A 19,413-nucleotide genomic window follows, 5' to 3' on the forward strand; every position below is an offset into this window, starting at 1 on the left:
GAGTATTTTCGTATTTATTGATACGGCATGAAGCACGTGAGTACAATTCTTTTATGATGGTGACAATTTTCTCAGGCACTCCTTTGCGTTCAAGAGCGTTCCAGATTGCTTCATGGTTGAGAGTGTCGAACGCTCTCTCGAAGTCGATGAAGCAGAGGTAAAGAGGCGAGCGGCACTCAACCGACTGCTCCACGATAACTCTCACATGATCGACGCAAGAGCAGTGGGGACGAAAGCCTGCTTGTTCTTTGCGTAGTCCCTGGTTCAATGAGCTGGACAGACTTTTGTGAGTCACGTGTGCTTCACCATGCTTAGCAACGTGATTCCTCGCCAAGTTTTGCACTCAGATATGCAGGTTGTCTTTCTTCGGGAGAAGGGTCATAACCCCTCTTTTAACTCAGATGGTATTATTTCAGAGCTCCAGATGTTTTTCGATAATGGCAGAAGGATCCGAGCGCTTATCTTGGGGTCAGCTTTTAGTAGTTTCGGGTTGATGTTATCGTCCAAAAATACAGCGAAAATACTTTTGTCTGCGCGCATAAAATGTCTATCCAAATTACAAAATTTCAGTTGTGGCTCAATTCCTGTCATTCTTAACCTTTTTATGCATTTTGAGTAACCTCTTTTTCCCAGAGAATTCTTTGTCAAATGACAACTGACCCTCAGCGAAACAATTGGCTGGTTCATTGATGTGTTTGCTTAAATTTTAGCTGCATTTTTTTTTAAATTACAAAACACTTACAACACTTGCGAATTTCTTCACTCATTCATTGTGCACGTTCAGCGCAAATACGTAGTTGTACCTGGACATATGTATGTATGTATGTATGTGTGTGTGTATCTATACTTGTGTTTTCGCATAGTGATGTATGTGTGTGTGTACGTTAACACACCTACACATGTTAACATTTATCACCATCTCCCTTTGCAATGTTTGATTTTAATTTTAACGCCTTTGTTGACGGAAATTATTTGCATATGTACGAATTCCACGAGTGTTGTTGATGTTTTCTGTTGTTATTGTTGGGATGGTACACTCGTATATATCTTAAATGTTATTATGTGGAGTACTTGCTTGTGTATATTTATGGTATGGCTGAAACTCCAAATGGGTTATTAAAATTGTATGTGTGCCTGTGTGTATGTATGTATGTATGTATGCATGTATGTATGTACGTATGTTTGTATTTTTTATTATAGATGGACTTTCCCTAATACTTGTACACAAATACGTTTTAGGCATTTTAAAATGCGCAGCTTCAGCTAAAATTGCTTGAGAAAAATGCTCCAACGTTTTCCAAATGCAAAATGATAATTAATTCTGAAGTTGAAGCGCTTTATTTGCTATTATTAAAAATAAACAAAATAATGTTTTCCCGTTCGTAAAATAAATAAGGTAAATGCGTAAAGAAGTCGTCTTTGGAAGGTTGGACTGAGCAAAATCGTGAGCTAACTCAAAGAGAAAAAAAACGATGAATTTTAAAAACCCAAAACATGCGATATTTAAGCGATTCCATTTTGGAAATTGTCAATATTTATAAAATTTTGTTTATTTCTAAGCTTGACTGTAAAAAAAAATGGAATAGAAATATTTTGAAAAAAAACAATTTAATGCTTTTAGATTAGGAGTTACTCAATGGCTTTTATTCAAGAATGATAGAAACAAGATTGCGCCCATCAGAAAGTGCGTGGCGTCACACTAGCCCAGTTGTCCAGTGTTGCCAACTTTTTGCTCTTAGCAATAAATTTAGTGATTTTTTATATCTAAAAAGCAAAAATTGTTGAGTTTGATGTTTGTTTCTGTTTTGAATTTGAAGATACCAAAATTGTAAGTTAAAAAAAATTGTTTAATTAAATAAAGAAGGCTAAAAAGGCTACTCTGAAAATGTTTCAGTTCTATTGAAAAATTTTTATTTCTAATAAAATTTGATGTTTTGAAGGTGCAAGTCTTATTTTTTGCTCCTTTTGAGATTTTGCAAGCATATTGAAACTTCTTCTGCCAACTTTTCTTATAAATAAAAAAAAAAACTTCGAATATACTCAATTCAAATTAAAGCCATAGTTTTTCGAGTTAATATTCCAACATTTCGTTTAATGGGTTGATTTGATATATTTAAAATAAAAATACCAAAAAGTCCATTTAAGTGGCGTATTTGAGAAGTAAAGTGTGTTTTTTTTAGAGGTTAGGTTTTTAAGTTGGCACTACTTTTTTCGTAGATGGTCTTTTTGACAGCTGTCACTCGATTTATGCTCAGTTTGGTTTGCCATTTCATAATGAATGGACTTACACCTGAACAACGTTTGCAAATCGTGCAAATTTATTACGAAAATAATGTATCGGTTCGCGCGACGCATCGCGCGCTGCGTCCAATATTCGGTCGACATAATCGTCCATCAGAGTCACTAATTCGATTAACCATGGATCGGTTTCGCACCACGTTTGCTCTAGTGGATAATACGCATCCTCAGAGACGTCGTACAGTGCGCACCGAAGACGCTATTGCTGCTGTGGAGCAGAGTATCGAAGAAGAACCGAATGAGTCCATCCGCCATCGCGCACAGCAATTGAAGATGTGCCCATCCACTTTATGGAAGATTTTGCGGAAGGATCTTGGTTTGCGGGCTTGCAAAATCCAACTCGTGCAAGAATTGAAGCCGAACGACCATCAAGCGCGTCGCACGTTCGGTGAATGGGCCCAAAACGAGATGGGCACCGATCCCGATTTTCACAAGAAAATTTTGTTCAGCGATGAAGCTCACTTTTGGTTGAATGGGTATGTCAATAAGCAAAATTGTCGCATTTGGAGTGAACATAATCCACAAGCCATTGCTGAGACGCCGTTACATCCTCAAAAAGTCACTGTTTGGTGTGCTCTATGGGCAGAGGGAATCATTGGCCCATATTTCTTTAAAAATGAAGCCGGTCATAATGTTACAGTCAATGGAGAGCGCTATAGAGCCATGATTAATGACTTTTTCGTGCCTGAATTGGACGATGTTGATGTGGACGACCTTTGGTTCCAACAAGACGGCGCTACATGCCACACAGCGAACGCAACAATCGATTTATTGAAGGAAACTTTTGGTGAGCGCATTATCTCGCGCCGTGGATCTGTGGCGTGGCCTCCAAGATCGTGCGATATAACACCGCTGGACTATTTCTTGTGGGGCTATGTGAAGTCGCTTGTCTACGCAGATAAGCCCGAGACGATTGACGTCTTGGAAGAGAATATTCGGCGCGTTATTGCTGACATACGGCCCCAATTGCTGCAAAAAGTGGTCGAAAATTGGGCCTCTCGGCTGGAATTTATTCGAGCCAGCTGCGGCGGCCACTTGCCCGAAATCATTTCTAAAACATAGTGGCAAACCCTTATCTTTATAATAAAGCTAAATTCTTGGCCATAACATTAAATTATATACGTTTTATTTCATCTTGAAAACCTAACCTCTAAAAAAACACCCTTTAAAATATCCAAAAAAAATATTTTTCAGAAAAACTTAGTAAAATTAATCACTTTATTCAAAGGTTTATCATTTTTGCAGTTAGATTTTGTGCGTCAGTCATATTTGACACTTGCAGACTAGGCAGCTGCAGTATACAAGCAGATACAGCAAAGCTCACAATAAAAATATTTCCAATATTCACAATCATTTTGTATAATTGGTAAAAATGATTTCAAAACAAATTTGGATGATTAATTTTGCGCCAACTTGCATACGTAGCGCTCACTTGCAATTTACAGACATATCTCTCATGATTTTTCTCCACAGTTTCTAGGTGTCTGAATGCCGTGCAATTTATCCTCAAATAATAATTGCTTTTTGGCGTTTCATTACGATAGTCATTACTAACTTAAAATATTAAAGATATGTATCACTATGCTATGGGGGAAATGGCAACTGTTTTCCAAACAGAAGTTATTGCCATCCTGAAAGTAGCCGAGTGGATAATCGAGAGGAGATGGAGCGGGAACAGAATGAAGTTTTCAGTGACAGTCAGGCTGCTCTGGAGTCAGGCCCTGGAGTACGGGAAGCAAACCTCAAGGATTGTGCAAGAATGTAAGAATAAGTTTAATTCTGTCGCAAAACAGAACAGGCTTGTACTTATATGGGTTCTACGACACTCCGGTGTTCAAGGAAAAAAATTGCTATGAATTGGCCAATCGTGGATCTCAACGGTTCCGCCACAAGGGCCAGAACAATAATCAGAGTCAGTTCCACAGGAATCATGAATTTGATCAGCGATTATGTAGGCAATCTACATAAAGAGCGATGGTCCGGTCTGGAACGCTGCAGAACTGCAGAGTGTTTTGTTACAAGTCCGAACAGAAAACTGTCAAACTTTCTACTAAAACATGGAAGAAAAGACGTTCGGTTGATGGTCGTTATTATTTCGGGACACAACCCATGGGGTCAGTACATGACCACCATTGGAATTATTGAGGACCCTATGTGCCTGTCATGCTTGGAGGAGGCGGATGGCACTGAGCACTTTCCCTGTGAGTGTCCTGCCTTTGCTAGAGCCCGGCTACGTGTTTTGGGGTCCGATGTCATGAGAATGAGTATTATTCGTTCTCTAAAACTGGAGAATATTTACAGATTTGCCAAAGAATCTGGAAAATTCTCACAGCACTAACTATCTCTATCTCTGTCTCTATTCTTTCCTATCTCTTTCTCTGATACTTTTCTCCTTCCCTCCTTGACTATCTACCCTCTTTCCAGAGCTTTAAATACAATGGGCTTTTTAGCCTGAGTGCTTTAGGCGCCACGAAATCTCCTGGTGCTCCTTGGCTCGACCTTTTCAAATTTCAAAAAATTTCAACTTAAAATATTTTTGTTATATTACTTGAAAATTTGCAAATCTATTGTATTTTTATTTTCTTTATTTTTAACTATTTAATTGAATATATTAACTTTATACCTGGACTAATAAATAATTCCATTTAAATGTCATTCCCTAATTTAATTATCTTAGTTATAGGAAAAGCACCACAATTAGTTTTTTTTATTATAGTTTAATAAATTCTAGTTAACAATTTTTTTCATTTTAATTCCTCTTCATCCACGTTCATTTTTATTACACAATACCTCGGTCAGTGCCAGCTTTTGCACGAGTGAGCTGTTGCAATGCAATCAATTCCGTATCAAATAAAGAATCTGACAGCAACGGGTGATAAGAGGCACTCAAGAAGCCACTGAGGGGCAGCAAAACTGAGGCAAACAAGAAAATATAAATGATCTACGATCAAAAGGAAGACACACTGACATATATAAAAATTACACATACCTTTTGCGTATGTATTAGTGAACGTACCTATGTGCGGAGAATGTATAATGGACAAGTGTGCAGAAAATTGTCATAATAGTGGCAAATGGCAATTAATAAAAACTTTTCCACAAGCAAAAATGTCAAAATAACAATAAAAGCAACAAGCGGCCAGAATGCAAAGAGAAAGTCAACGGTATTGTCCAACGAAGAGAAAATATAGTACATATAGGCACTTACATATGCATGTGTATGAGTAAGACGGTATGGTGTGTATGTTGAGTATGGGGTATGCTGAGTGTGGTGTGTGTGGGACGTATGAGATAGACGGTTACCAATTAGAACGTAGCGTTTCCATTTAGCTAGGAAATAACTGGGGTCAGACTGGTCTCATTCTAATGCCTTTGGATCTAATATATGTCGAGTCGACGTACAGGCAACACAGGTAGCTACGTACTTTAGAAGTGCGTATACAAAATTTAAATTAGGAAAAAAATCAATAGTTGCTAAAACTACAGCCATGGACAGATAAATAGCACAAATGTGAATCTTATATGTTAAGTTAAGTTTTTAGTTCGACCTCTGCTTTGATCAAATAAATTTGTTTGTTTACATTTATTATTTATTAATTTACTGTTTTTTTTCGATGGAGTTTTTGCATTCTATTTTATTTATGTTTATTGCTGTTTTGAAGTGGACACAAAAATAGCACATTTTAACTTACTTGAGGGTAAAACTTTAATATTGTTTTAGCGATTTTTAGTATAATTTTTTGTTTCTTAAATAAAATTTTAAAGTAATTACTAAAAATGGGACGGACTGTATAAGTCAAAAGGGAAAAAGCTATGCAGAAATAGCTGAAATGATGATGTGCTCTCGGAAAATGGTTTATAATGCTTTTAATTTAGTTAAGCAAGATTCTTGTTCTCTAAGCAAAAAAACGGAAAGAAAACCAAAGCCGCGAAAAACTGATGTCAATGTGGATAGAGCAATAATACGCAAGAGGAAAGTAGATCCTTTTAAGTCGGCACGGCAAATAATGCTTGAAATAAGCCAAGAATCTGGTCTGCAGGTGTCCAGAAAGCTTGTAGGAAGACGACGTTACGAAGCCCAGCTGTTTGGCCGCATAAGCAGAAAAAAACCACTCCTCTCAAAAAGACATTTCAAATACCGACTTGCCTTTGCAAAAGCCCACAAAGACAAATCTATTCAGTTTTGGAAAAACGTACTTTGGACCTACGAAACCAAAATAAATAGGATGGGACCAGATGGGAAAAATATTGTACGACGTCCAAAAAATCAAACGCTAAATCTTAGGTTCACAAAAAAAAACAATTAAACACGGCGGCGGAACATCATAGTTGGGGAGCTTTTCCCTGGCATGGTATTGGGCCGATTGTTAGCGTGGTTGGTAAAATTGATAGATTTTAGTATCTGAATATACTCCAGAATACGAGTAAAATGGAGCCATTTTTGTTTGAGTTTATGCCATTAAATTGGACATTTATGCAGGACAATGATCCAAAGCATACTGCAAAGACAGTGAAGCAATGGCTCAGAAGAGAAAAAATTAATGTACTGGATTCGCCGGTGCAGAGCCCTCATCTCAATCCAATAGAAAATTTGTGGAATGACGTTAATGCCAAAATCGCTGACAGAAATTTTAAAAATTTTGATGATTTGTGGGTCGCAGTTGTGGAGGCTTGGTACTCGATTCCAAAGGAAAGATGCCACAATCTTGCAGAAAGTATAGAGCGACGGCTTGATGAAGTAATCAAAAACGGTAGATATAGTACAAAATACTAATCTGGTAAAACAATATTATTACTTAACTATCTGATTTTTTTACTATTTTTGCTTTTATTTGGAACGTTTTAGGATGTGCTATTTATGTGGCCAGAAGGTTTCGTGAGTTATCAATGTTCTCGTAAATTAAATTAGAACTGAAAGTCTTTTTGACCATTTTTTTGGTTTTAAAGTGGAAGTAAATAAGTTTTTTATTTTTTATGTTGCTTTTTCCCCAATAAAAAATAATTATTTAAAAACATATTCAACTCTTTGCTTTCAAAGTCTAAATGTGCTATTTATTTCATCATGGCTGTATTCATCGCTACTTGATCACAATACGGACGCATATTACGGACTGCATAAAAAAAAGCTATCATCAGTAGATATGTCAGACAGTACGACAAATATGTATGTCCAACCCATTTCTCGGGTTCTATTCAAATAATTAACGGCTTCTGTATGTTTTTTCGTGGTAACGAGATCTGTTATTAGCCATTGTCTTTTGATTTTGTTTTCTCGAGTTGCTTTTATAAGATGGCGCAGAATTAATCACTATATCGCCCTAATTAAATTAAAGCAAATTTTTTCCATAAGTCACATATCCTCATTAAAAGCTATTCGACCAGATGATTAGCAATTATTAAACCTCAAAAAAAAAAAACGTGCACCACGATTGGGATCTAAAGCTGACGCTTTCCCACATATAACCTCTTGCTTGCGGTTCTGATCCAAGTGAGTGTTGATGAACTAGGTTAACCTAACTCAACCTACTAACATTTTGGCATTTTTGTTATGTAAAAAAGTACCGAAAATTCAAATTCGGGCATGGTCCGATTGACATTGTGTGATTTGCAACATTCCCCATTTTTACACGATTTATCAAGTTCTTGTATGGATTGGCGTTTGGACAGACGTAACTAAGAGCATTGCTCACACCATTAGTCGATTCTAACATAACCTAAATGTCATAAACCAAGCTTAGGCTTATGGTAAACAAACTGCTTCGACACATTAGTGATTTTGTTTTGGTTTTGGGAAAATGTCTGATTTTGTGCCGAATAATCGTAATTTGCGGAAAGTGTTGATTTTCCTCTTTCATTCGAAAAAAACAAACAGCGGCTGAAGCGCATCGAAAACTACAAAACTACAGTTTATGGAAATGCTGCTTTAAGTGAAACAACGTGCCGAGATTGGTTCCGGCGCTTCAAAGACGGTGATTTTAATGTTGACGACCGTCCGCGTGATGGAAGACCAAAAACCTTCGAAGACGCTGAATTGGAGGCATTGCTCAATGAGGATCCGTGTCAAATTGCAAGAAGAGCTTGCTTCAATATTAGGAGTTGCCCGCCAATCCATTTCCAAGCGATTGCATGCTTTGAAAATGATTCAGAAACAGGGGACTTGGGTTCCATATGAGTTAAAACCAAGGGATGTTGAACGTCGTTTTTACGCCTGTGAACAACTGCTCCAGTGGCAAACTAAGAAAATATTTTCTTCATCGCATCGCGACGGGTGATGAAAATTGGATTCACTATAGCAATCCAAAGAAAAAGAAGTCATGAGGACTGCGCGGCCATGCTTCTACGTCGTCGCATTGGCCGAATATTCACGCTGCGGACATGCTATGTATTTGGTGGGATCAAGTTGGTGTTATTTATTATGAACTGTTAAGACCAAGCGAAACCATCACTGGTGATCGGTGTCGACTTCAATTGATGCGATTGAGCAGAGCATTGCGCGAGAAGCGGCCGCAATACGCGGAGAGGCATGAAAAAGTGATTCTACAGCATGACAACGCTCGGCCACACTTTGCCAAACCCGTTAAAAGCTACCTGGATACTCTGAAATGGGAAATCTTATTTTATTACGGAGGATGGCGAAGCAATTCGTAGCATAATTTGGTCATCTCTTTTACCGGCGACGGTTCGAGGGAGCTCTAAACACTAAAATGCTATTTAATTTTTTTCTTCTTCTTAATGTTGAGTAGTAAAATGTAATTTTAGTGAACATGTAAATGGTTTTACAAGGTGGCGTAAAACTAACCACCTTATCGGAAGTTTTATAGCTTTGGCAAGTGGCGTCGTACGCCAAACATATTTGACCCTTGTGAGCAACACAGCGGTAGTATACAAACAGCCAAGCACTAGAGCTCGTGGAGCACAAAATAAAGATTTTTGTCACTCAAAATTATTATTTTTTATTTTATAAAAAAAAGTCATTTAAAAATAAAATTCAATTACTAATTTTGCGCCTACAGCCCTAGTCCAGTAATATGCACTCACACACATACACACACAGCTTATACAGCTTTAAATGTGTCACGGTAATCGTAAATGGGTGTGCGCGTTCGTCATTGTCTGCAGTCAGTCACAAATTTATACATAACTGTTTGAACTTGCATTATGTAAAAGTTGAAACTGCCAGATGGAACATATAGATAAGCCGGCGAACACAAGCGACGAATGCACACAAAACAAAGGAAACAAAAACAGCACAAAAAAGCAAAAAAATGTAGGTGTTGATAGTACATGCGACTGGAAACTCTTGAGCAAAGAACATCTGAACTTTTTAAGCGCGCTTTTGTGCAACGTATTCAACTGCTTTTGTTCTTATTATCACGTTTACACTCTACATACCCACACACACACGTCCATGTGTTGTAAATCGCTTGACTGCTGTGTTGCAAAAATTAAGCCCCAATGCGCTTGAAAGTTTATTCCCATAAATATAGATTTATATGTAGTTAAGTGCTTACGGACACAGATGCGTACAAGTGTGTGTACACACACACACGCCCTTATTACATTATCTATATAAGTATTATACATATATGCGTGAAAGACATGCCGTTGATGGCAAGCATTCATAAGTGCAAGTCACGCGTTTCATAGCGATTACCGTGCGGCCACACGAAGCAAGGCTAGCGGATTAACAGGAAGCTTTTAATTTAATTAATTTAGCCACAAAGGCGCAATCAGCCGACGATTGCAATGCAACGGTGTTCTACACTCACACACATGCACATATCTGCACTTGTACATATATGAGTTTCTAAGTAATGCAAAATTAACTTGCAGCAGTGCAACATATTTCAAAAAAAGTAAAAAGTGATGTGCATGAATGTGACGCTTAAGCGCATCGAACACTCTCTGCTATCCCCTTGCATCTTGTAGAAAAAATGTAATACAATTTGTGTGTGTTTGCGAAAGGCGGTGTGTACAGGGTGGTTCATTTAAGGTAATGAGCGCTTGCATGACAAGTAATGCAAGTATTTGACTTCAGTTTTTCTGGAAGCCAGTTTATTTGTTTGGGTGAGTATAAAAAGTAAACTGGAAAATTTTTGAAAACTGTTAAATAATTTTGAGATTTATTCAATGTTGAAAATTTTAATATGGAATCTTTTAAATTCAAATATCGTAGGTTGTTACTTACATTTTTGTGAATGGTTTAAAATATGATTATAAAATTTTTCTAAAAATTTTAATATGAAATTTTTTTAAATCAAATATCGTAGGTTGTTACTAACATTTTTTATAAATGGTATACAATACATATAATTATAAATTTTTTCTAAAAATATAAAGAAACAAATTGTTTTAACTGTGTATTATAAAATAAGCAACATCTCACGGAGGTGAAGACAAACATTTTTTTTCATTTTAAACAAAAAAAGAAATTTTTTTTTAAAACCAAAATTTTTTCAAAAATAATGTTTTTTTGTTTTTATTTTAAATTTTAATTTTAATTTATTAAAATTTTTTTTTTTTGATAATTTTTTTTTTATAAAAATTTGTTTTTTGTAACATTTTTTTGTTAAAAATTAAAAAAAGAGAACTTGTTTTTTGTTTTTTTGTCTCAGAAACACTCTCCGTCAGATTTTTGAATTTGAAAAATATTAAATAATTTTGAGATTTATTAAATGTTGAGAATTTTAATATGCAATTTTTTAAATTCAAATATCGTAGGTTGCTACTAACATTTTTGTAAATGGTCTCAAATGTAATTATACAATTTTTCTAAAAATGTAAAGAAAAAAACTGTTTTAAGCGTTTATTATAAAATAAGCAGGCATCTGACGGGGGTAAAGACAATCAAATCTTTTTTCATTTTTAACAAAAAAAAGTTGTCTAAAAACAAAAACTTTACATAGATACATTTGTTTTGTTCATATTTTAAATTTAGTTTTAATTTTTTTAATTTTATTTGTAAACATTTTTTGTAAAATTTTTTTGATTTGTTTATTTTTTTGTAAAAAATTAAAAAAAGAGCACTTGTTTCTTGTTTTTTTCTTGTCTGAGAAACACCATCCGTCAGAATTTTGAGTTTTGAAAACTAATATATTAAATAACTTTGAGATTTATTCAATGTTGAAAATTTTTATATGGATATTTTTAAATTCAAATATCGTAGGTTGTTACTAACATTTTTATAAATGGTATAAAATATTATTATAAAATGTTTCTAAAAATGTAAAGAAACAAATGGGTTTAAATGTTAATTATAAAATAAGCAAACATCTCTCGGGGGTAAGGACAAAACTTTTTTTTTTCATTTTTAACAAAAAAAATAAAACAAAATGTTTAAAAACAAAAGTTTTACAAACATAATTTTTTTATTTTATTTATTTAATTTTTGTTTTTGTACGTTTTTTGATAAATTAAATTGAGTTTTCCGAAGACGAATAAAAAGACGATGTGTGACACTCAACGTTTAATTTTTGAATGATAAAAATAGAGATGAAATATTTACCAGAAATGTTATTAACTGACATACGCCTTGTTACATTTGTAGGGTTGATATTCGAAGTATCATATTTCAACAGCCCTTCTCAATGCGAATGTTATTATTGTCAACTTAACAACTTCACTAAATCTGTATGTTTCTTTTTTGACAAATTTTTCGTTAAAACATCGGCTATCGTACTATCTGTTGATCCAACTTTATGTCACCCTTTTGAACAATCTCTCTGATAAAATGATATCTTATATCCATGTGTTTCGTCCTTGCATGATGCACAGGGTTCTTTGCCAAATTTTGTGCACTTATAGATATTGTCTGCGTACAATATCGTTGGAGTTCGACCATCACCACACCCAATTTCAATTATAACTCGCCTTAGATGTTATGCTTCGTTTGTTGCCGATGACAATGCCATGTATTCAGCCTTTGTGCTGCTTAACGCTACGCAATTTTGTTTTTTTGACTTCCAGGAAATTGCCGCTCCTGCCAAGAAGAATATATAGCCCGTGTATGAACGTCTGTCAACTCTGTTACCGCACCAATCTGCATCGGCGTAACCTATTAATGCTTGACCACATGGCTTGTGGCTTGTGACATCGGCAACAAACGCAAAGCGGCAAGCGTTTAAAAACAGGTGTCTGCGTAATATACTTAAGATATGGTGGCCAAGAGTTGTAGCAAACGAGGAACACCAAAATAGCATCAACAGTGAAATAAAGAATATAAAATATGGATAGATAGGGCATACTCTGCGAAAGCCTTATGAGGAAATACCGCATGCCGCTTTGACTTGGAACCCGCAAACCCAGTGATGACTTGGCAAAGGACTATCCGCAATGAAACTGGAAAAACGTTTAATGAACTGGGACTTATGTCTAGAAATAGAAATGTTTGGAATACTTTTGTTGAATCCTTAAGCTCCTAAAGGAGTTTGGAATAATAATAATAATTCCTGCCGAATGTTCATGGTGTGGGTCCTTCTTTCGTTGTGCTGGCTTTGCCACCGAATGAAATATGTCAGGTCTTGTTGATATCGCTAACCACATCAAGGCACCAATCGTAGATTGATAAGAAATCTGATCAACTTTCTCGCAATGTTCGTTATTGCATGCCACCGGAAAACCTGCATTCAATGGTGTGGATGCTTGTCTACATGCCTCAATACCATGATGTCTCAACAATTCTTTAATATATTGTGATTGCTCAAGGGTAATATCGCCTAGTTCACCTTCGCGATCGGTTTGCATGCCCAGAAATAAACACAGAGGACCCTTGTCAAAACACTCAAATGTCTTACATATTTTTTCTTTAACCTTAGACATGATGCTCTTTGACTAGCATGCTAAAAGTAGATCATCAACATAAACAAGGATTAAAAATAGGTTATCTTCTGTTTATACAAACAAGGTTCACTCTCACACTGAGTAAAACCCAGACCTTTTAGCGCTTCGTCTAGCTTAAAATTCCAAGCTTTTCCAGACAGCTTCAATTCGTATATTACCTTGTTCAACCTTAAAACTTTTGTGGGTTTATCATTTTCAGTGAAACCGTGTGGCTGTTTCATGTACACTACTTCTTTAAGTTCGCTGTTTAAGTACACATTACCGTGAATAACCCTTGGCCACCAAGCGTGCCTTGTATCCCTCTATTTCACCGTATTCATTGCGCTTCAACGCATATACCCACTTGCAGCCAATTACTGATTGATCTTTCGGTAAATCGACCACAACCCACGTATTGTTTGTGACCAAAGAGACATACTCGTGTTTCATAGCTGCTTTCCATAAATCCGCTTCATTGTTATCAATTGCGTCTTCGTATGTTTGAGGCACATACACATCTTTTGTACTCATAGCACTTAAAACATAAATATTTTTCGTGGCCGCCCTCTTTGGCCACTTCGCATGTTTTGTTTTTTAATAATACTCTTTTTTGTTAAAAATTAAAAAAAAAACTAGTTTTTTGTCTTCTGTGAGAAACACCCACCGTAAATTGTTTGCTTATTTTTTATCATTAAAATCTTAGACTGCTCAGTAGTCAGTAAAATATTAAAATTGGGATTCTCTTTACTTTTTATTCGCAGTGCAAATGACCAAAAAGCGAATTATAGGAGAGAGAAAAAACCCACTTTTTTTAAGGCTTTATAGTACTGAAAAAAGTGCCCGCTTGTTCATATTTTAGGTCAAAAAATTTAAATGTTAAAAAGAACCGCAGAAAACACTCTTTGAGTGTTTGGCCGAGCTCCTCCTCCTATTTGTGGCGTATGTCTTGATGTTGTTCCACAAATGGGGAGACCTATAGTTTCAAGTCGACTCCGAACGGCAGATATTTTTTATGAGCAGCTTTTTCGTGGCAGAAATACATTTTGCCATTGCCTGCCGAGGAGTGCTCGCTATTAAAGGGTGGTTAAATTTCAAAAAAAGTTTTTCTTCATTTAGATCTTTCACCGAGATTGGACCTTACGTTCTCACTGAATTCCGAATGGGAGTCACGCACCAACCCATTCGGCTACGGTGGCGTATCGCTCGTATGTGTCAGAAATTTTGTTTATGTTTAGAATGAAAATAAGGAAAGGTTAAAATGAGTCGCTTTATGCTTGCGCAAGGTTAAAAAATATTGAGAGCATATTTCCAAGGGAAAAGTCAGCTTATTCACTGACAAATTTTATTTTTATTTCTAATAAAAATTTATCTTATTACTGAAAAATTGTTTCCTTTTTGGCGGCTATATTAAAAAAATCCAGACATTCACACATCGTCATAAAGCAACTCATGTAACTACAACCAGTGAGTGTTCGGCGTGGATGATCAAGAAGCCTTCATCTGAAAATGAACAAGAAGCCTTCGTTACCATCAATAGCGAGTGTTAACTCAAAATTGAAGAGAATAACATAGGCGAAATTTGGTTTATACAGAATGGCGCTACGTGCCTCATAGCCAATCTCATATTTGATCTCTTGTGCACTGCCTTCGAATATCGAATAATCAGTCGAAATGTTGATGTCAATTGCAGGAACTGGAAGAGTATGAAAGCTTATCATATGGGCCAGTGAATTAATTTTTGCTAATAATTTAGATATGAATAGAAAAGGTTTTTTCTAAAAGCGGTCGCCTCTCTGCAGCCAATGGGATTGGCTCCTCATAAAAAAAATCATAAAATCATCTGCCGTTTGGAGTCGGCTTGAAACTGTAGGTCCAACATCAATACGCACACCGCAAATAGAAGGAAGATATCGGCCAACCACTCAAAAAGGGTGTACGCGCCAATTACATATAAATATATAATACAAGAAGATCTCCTTGGGTTTAGAACCAAACAATTTTCTTTAAACCATTAGGTTCTTTAGGTTCCTGCTGCATTTTGCAAAGGCTCAATCTATTTTAGTGAAAAGTTATCAATTCAAAAATATCTAAAACCTCTCACAGCGTGAAAAGACGATTTTTAATTTTTTACCTTTGCAAGAAAAAAGTAAATAAATGAAAGTCATACCCCTAATAAAAACCTACATGCATGGGTATGGACAATATGCAGCAAAGCAATGGTGAAATGCACTCACCACAAGAACCGTTTGATATAAAATAATTTGTATGCGTGTGTGAGTGACTTAACTAAACCAAGTGCTCGCATGGCAGCATTTCCTTTGAAAATCGCTTAAACTTTTAATACTGTCACATTTATGATGTATAACCAACACTGCACAATTGTATGGCTGATGATGAATGTGGCTGCGTGTGTGAAAGAGACTAGAAGCTTCTGTGGCAGTATTCGATGTCTTACCATATGATGTATCACCAACTGCGAACGCACAGACACAGACACAGGCATTCCTATCATATTTCCACATTTTATATGATAATATATGGGTGACCTTGTGCCATTGAGACGTTTAAGCATTTTGATACATCTCCTGATTTGAATGCAACGATATGCGTTTACGTGCAGATAATTAATTACGCCAACTAAGTGGAGGTTGACCTTGAGGGGGAATGATTTTTTTTAGATAAAAGTTTAGTTTTTTGATTAATTTATTATGGCTAAAATGAGCTTTAAAAAGCCTGGAAATTTTGCGAAATTTGTGTATAATATAAATTAAATTGAAGTATTAATTAATAAATAAAAAATTATTTACAACAACAAAACATCAAGTTTCAAAACAAAAATAACGTATTTGGAAAATATCATCCTTTATCAATCTGCAGTTGAAAAATCGTTGTAATTGGATACTTACTTTATGAGAAATGTGATATTTATTCAATCGCTGCAAAAAACTTCGATAGTTAATAAAAAACAAACTATTTAGAAATTTGCAACAAAATTTTCTGAGTGTGTTTCTGGATGATAGAACTCAGTGCTGGCTGACTTTCATCGCAAAATATTCACTTTGGCAATTTTATGGCCCACTTGAGAAAGCCTTACCCAATGCCAGATTGGCTTTAGAAATCTCACATTTTATATGCCGCTATTAAAATGTCTTTCATGCGCTTGATTTGACGTAGATATGAGGTGCTTTTGCCTTTAGAATATTTCGTTAAAAGTGTAAGGTGGCATATAAAATTATGAAAATACTTTAGGACGGCATGATTTTCTTCAGATATTCTTTTAACACCCTAACATGGGGAGTTCCCATCCCGAAACATCTCTAGTTTTTTATGTAGTTCAATCTTATAAGCCTGAAAACCGAGAAAAGAAAAAAAATTAAACTATTTAATTAAAGTAATTGGCGCCTAAGCTTCTGTTAGAGGTTTTTCCAAGCCCTTCCTCCTATTTGTGGCGTGTGTCTTGATTTTGTTTCACAAATGGAGGGATCTAAAGTTTTAAGCCGACTCTGAACGGCAGATATTTTTTACGAGGAGCACTCCCGAATGGTAGATGGCTACAGTGCCCGGTTATAAACGAATAGTACAAATATATAACGCTTTTTTCTTATTTTTTTTACCACGTTATCACATCAATGCGAGCATATATGTACAGTAGAGTGGGCCGAAAAAAATTTTTCTTTTAGGATCGAATTCTAATAGTCCGGAAAAGTTGCGCTGTTAAACTAATAAAGTGTGTGCCAAATTTCAGCCCCATCGAACGATATCTTCTGTCGTCAGCAGAGGCCTCAAATATTGAAATTTCAGTTGATATTCTGAAACATTTTATTTTTTCAGGAAATTTTTTTTTTCTCTATGCATACATTCCGGAGTACATTTCATACCAAAAATAAGGACTATAAACTAATTAGACATAAATTTATCCAAGTTTAAGCACCTGTACACTTTAAAATAATAATAAGTTATATGCAGTTATAAGCCAGCGATATGGCGTAAGTGATAGAGCAACGGCAATGCTTAATTAATTCAGTCCTTAAAGTTGTTGGTTTGATCTCTTCCGAATCGCGAAACCTCATAACAGATAAAAACAAAATTAGACGCGAGAAAAACCTAGTGCGCCTATGAAATACAACTCAAAGATCGCGTCAATGCCGTTGCTACAAAGGCACTATATTTTGATGGTCGAAAAGACCACACGTATATTCAGGTCAAAAGGGGAAATAAATTCTACCGTCAGGTGATCAAAGAAGAACATATTTCGATTTTATCTGAGCCTGGATCGCACTGTGGATATTACAGACAGCATTTATGAAGCGGTTATGTAAGAGGATGGTTTCGAGGAATTAACAATAGTAGGTTGTGATGGAACCGCAGTTAATACCGGACCAAAAGAAGGGATCTTAAGATGTCTGGAGGATAAATTGGGACGTTTGCTTCAGTGGTCAATATAACTCCTCCATTTCAATGAACTACCGTTTTGAAGTATTTTCCAGTTCATAGATGGTGTCACTTCTGGGAAGAAATCATTTAGTGGTCAAATTGGCTCAAAACTAAACGGTTGTGAAAACCTTCAAGTGGGGAAATATGCACCTATTAATTGTGAATTACCCCACATCTTAACTATAGATCTCAGCAAAGATCGAAAGTATTTGCTGGAAATATCAAAGGTAATCCTAAGAGGTGCTTGCCCATCGGAACTTATATTTTGTGATCCTGGTCGAATCAACCACGCCTGCTGACTCACGTGTGCTAATAGAATTTTGCGCTTGCATATTTAAACCTTCAGCTAAGCTCAAAGATCTCGTAAAATATTCACTGACCATCTATGACCCAATGTGGTTTAAAATACAAAATAATAGCTCCCTTGAAAACGGTCCAAGGCTTCTGTTTGAAACTATCAGACGGACTCGGTACCTCGCACCTAAATATTTAGATGTTATTAATGTTTCTATTTGTCGGAACGCATATTTTGCTCTTCCGGCAAACATCCTTTTAACAGTGATGACTGATGAGAGATGAGAAATTCGCCACGATGCTCTCGCAAAAATTTTGCAAGCGTGAATTAGTTTACTACATGCACTACCCAATCTCGATTTTGATGCTAATGATTACAGGCTTTCGGTAAATATAATATCTCCCCCCTTCTAAAGAACATAACAAATGAAATTCTTACGGAGAATTTATCATCCAACAATGGGTATGAGAATTGGGCGTTCTCTAAATATCCATGCCACTCACTTACGGTGGAATGAATGGTGAAACTCGTTACTGAAGCATTGCTTCAAGTGTGCGGAAGTGACGTTCGGGATGGATTCATTTTAGCTTCCCGTCACACTCTAATATACAACCAACGCCAAATGAAAGAGTTTGCCATAATTGACAAGTTTTGACTTTTTATTTATTAACTTTTTAATTTCAATTATTATTTTATAAAAACAATGTTCATACAACAACAAAAACTACATACAACAAAGTTTCGAACTTTGTACAAAATTTGTTAAAATTCGCCAAATTTTAATCAATACTCCAAACTGTTTGCTTAGAATTTGTGAAAAAGTAGGTCGAAAATCACACTGATTTTTGATAATTTTTCCCTATCCCAGTTTTATACATTTTCTCTATTTAGCGCTTAACTTAATTTTCTTTATATGAAAGAAAACATCGAACACCGTCACAAGAAAAAAATATCAAAATTCAACACGATTTTTGAACCACTTGAAACTTGCACTTTCTTGTACTAAACCTGCTCTGGGTGCCGGGTCATAGAGACATAGAAGGCAGCTGCAAAGCAGATGAACTAGCGAGATTGGATACCACATTACCAGGCAAAGCGAACATACCTATACCTCTAGCAACTTGTAAGATGCTTATGGGTAAACACACTATCAGTGCCGCCAACATTATTACAATTACAGAAAACAAAATAGACCACATAGGCAGGTTCATAGTCAAATCAAGATGGTTAATAAAAAGTAGTGGTTCGACAAGTGGTGTATCGGAAAATATTTTTGTGGAACATTTCAATCCCTTATCGATCCGGCAACCTTAAAATTTGTAAATTTTATAAAAATAGGGGAAGTGCGAGTAAGAAAGATTTGGTTAAAATGCTCTACAGAAATATAGGCGCCTAACTTTCATTATAGACTATCAAAGACAATATTAATGCTAAATGTAGAGTAGTAAAAGAAAGAAGTTCCCACCACCTGCGCTATCATCTGGTATACAATTGCCTACTAAGATAATATTCTGGTAGTTTTTCTATTCGCTTCCATACATACATACATATTATATATGACTATTAGG

This window comes from Anastrepha ludens, chromosome 3 (assembly GCF_028408465.1).
Source record: "Anastrepha ludens isolate Willacy chromosome 3, idAnaLude1.1, whole genome shotgun sequence".
NCBI classification, from domain to species: Eukaryota; Metazoa; Arthropoda; class Insecta; order Diptera; family Tephritidae; genus Anastrepha; species Anastrepha ludens.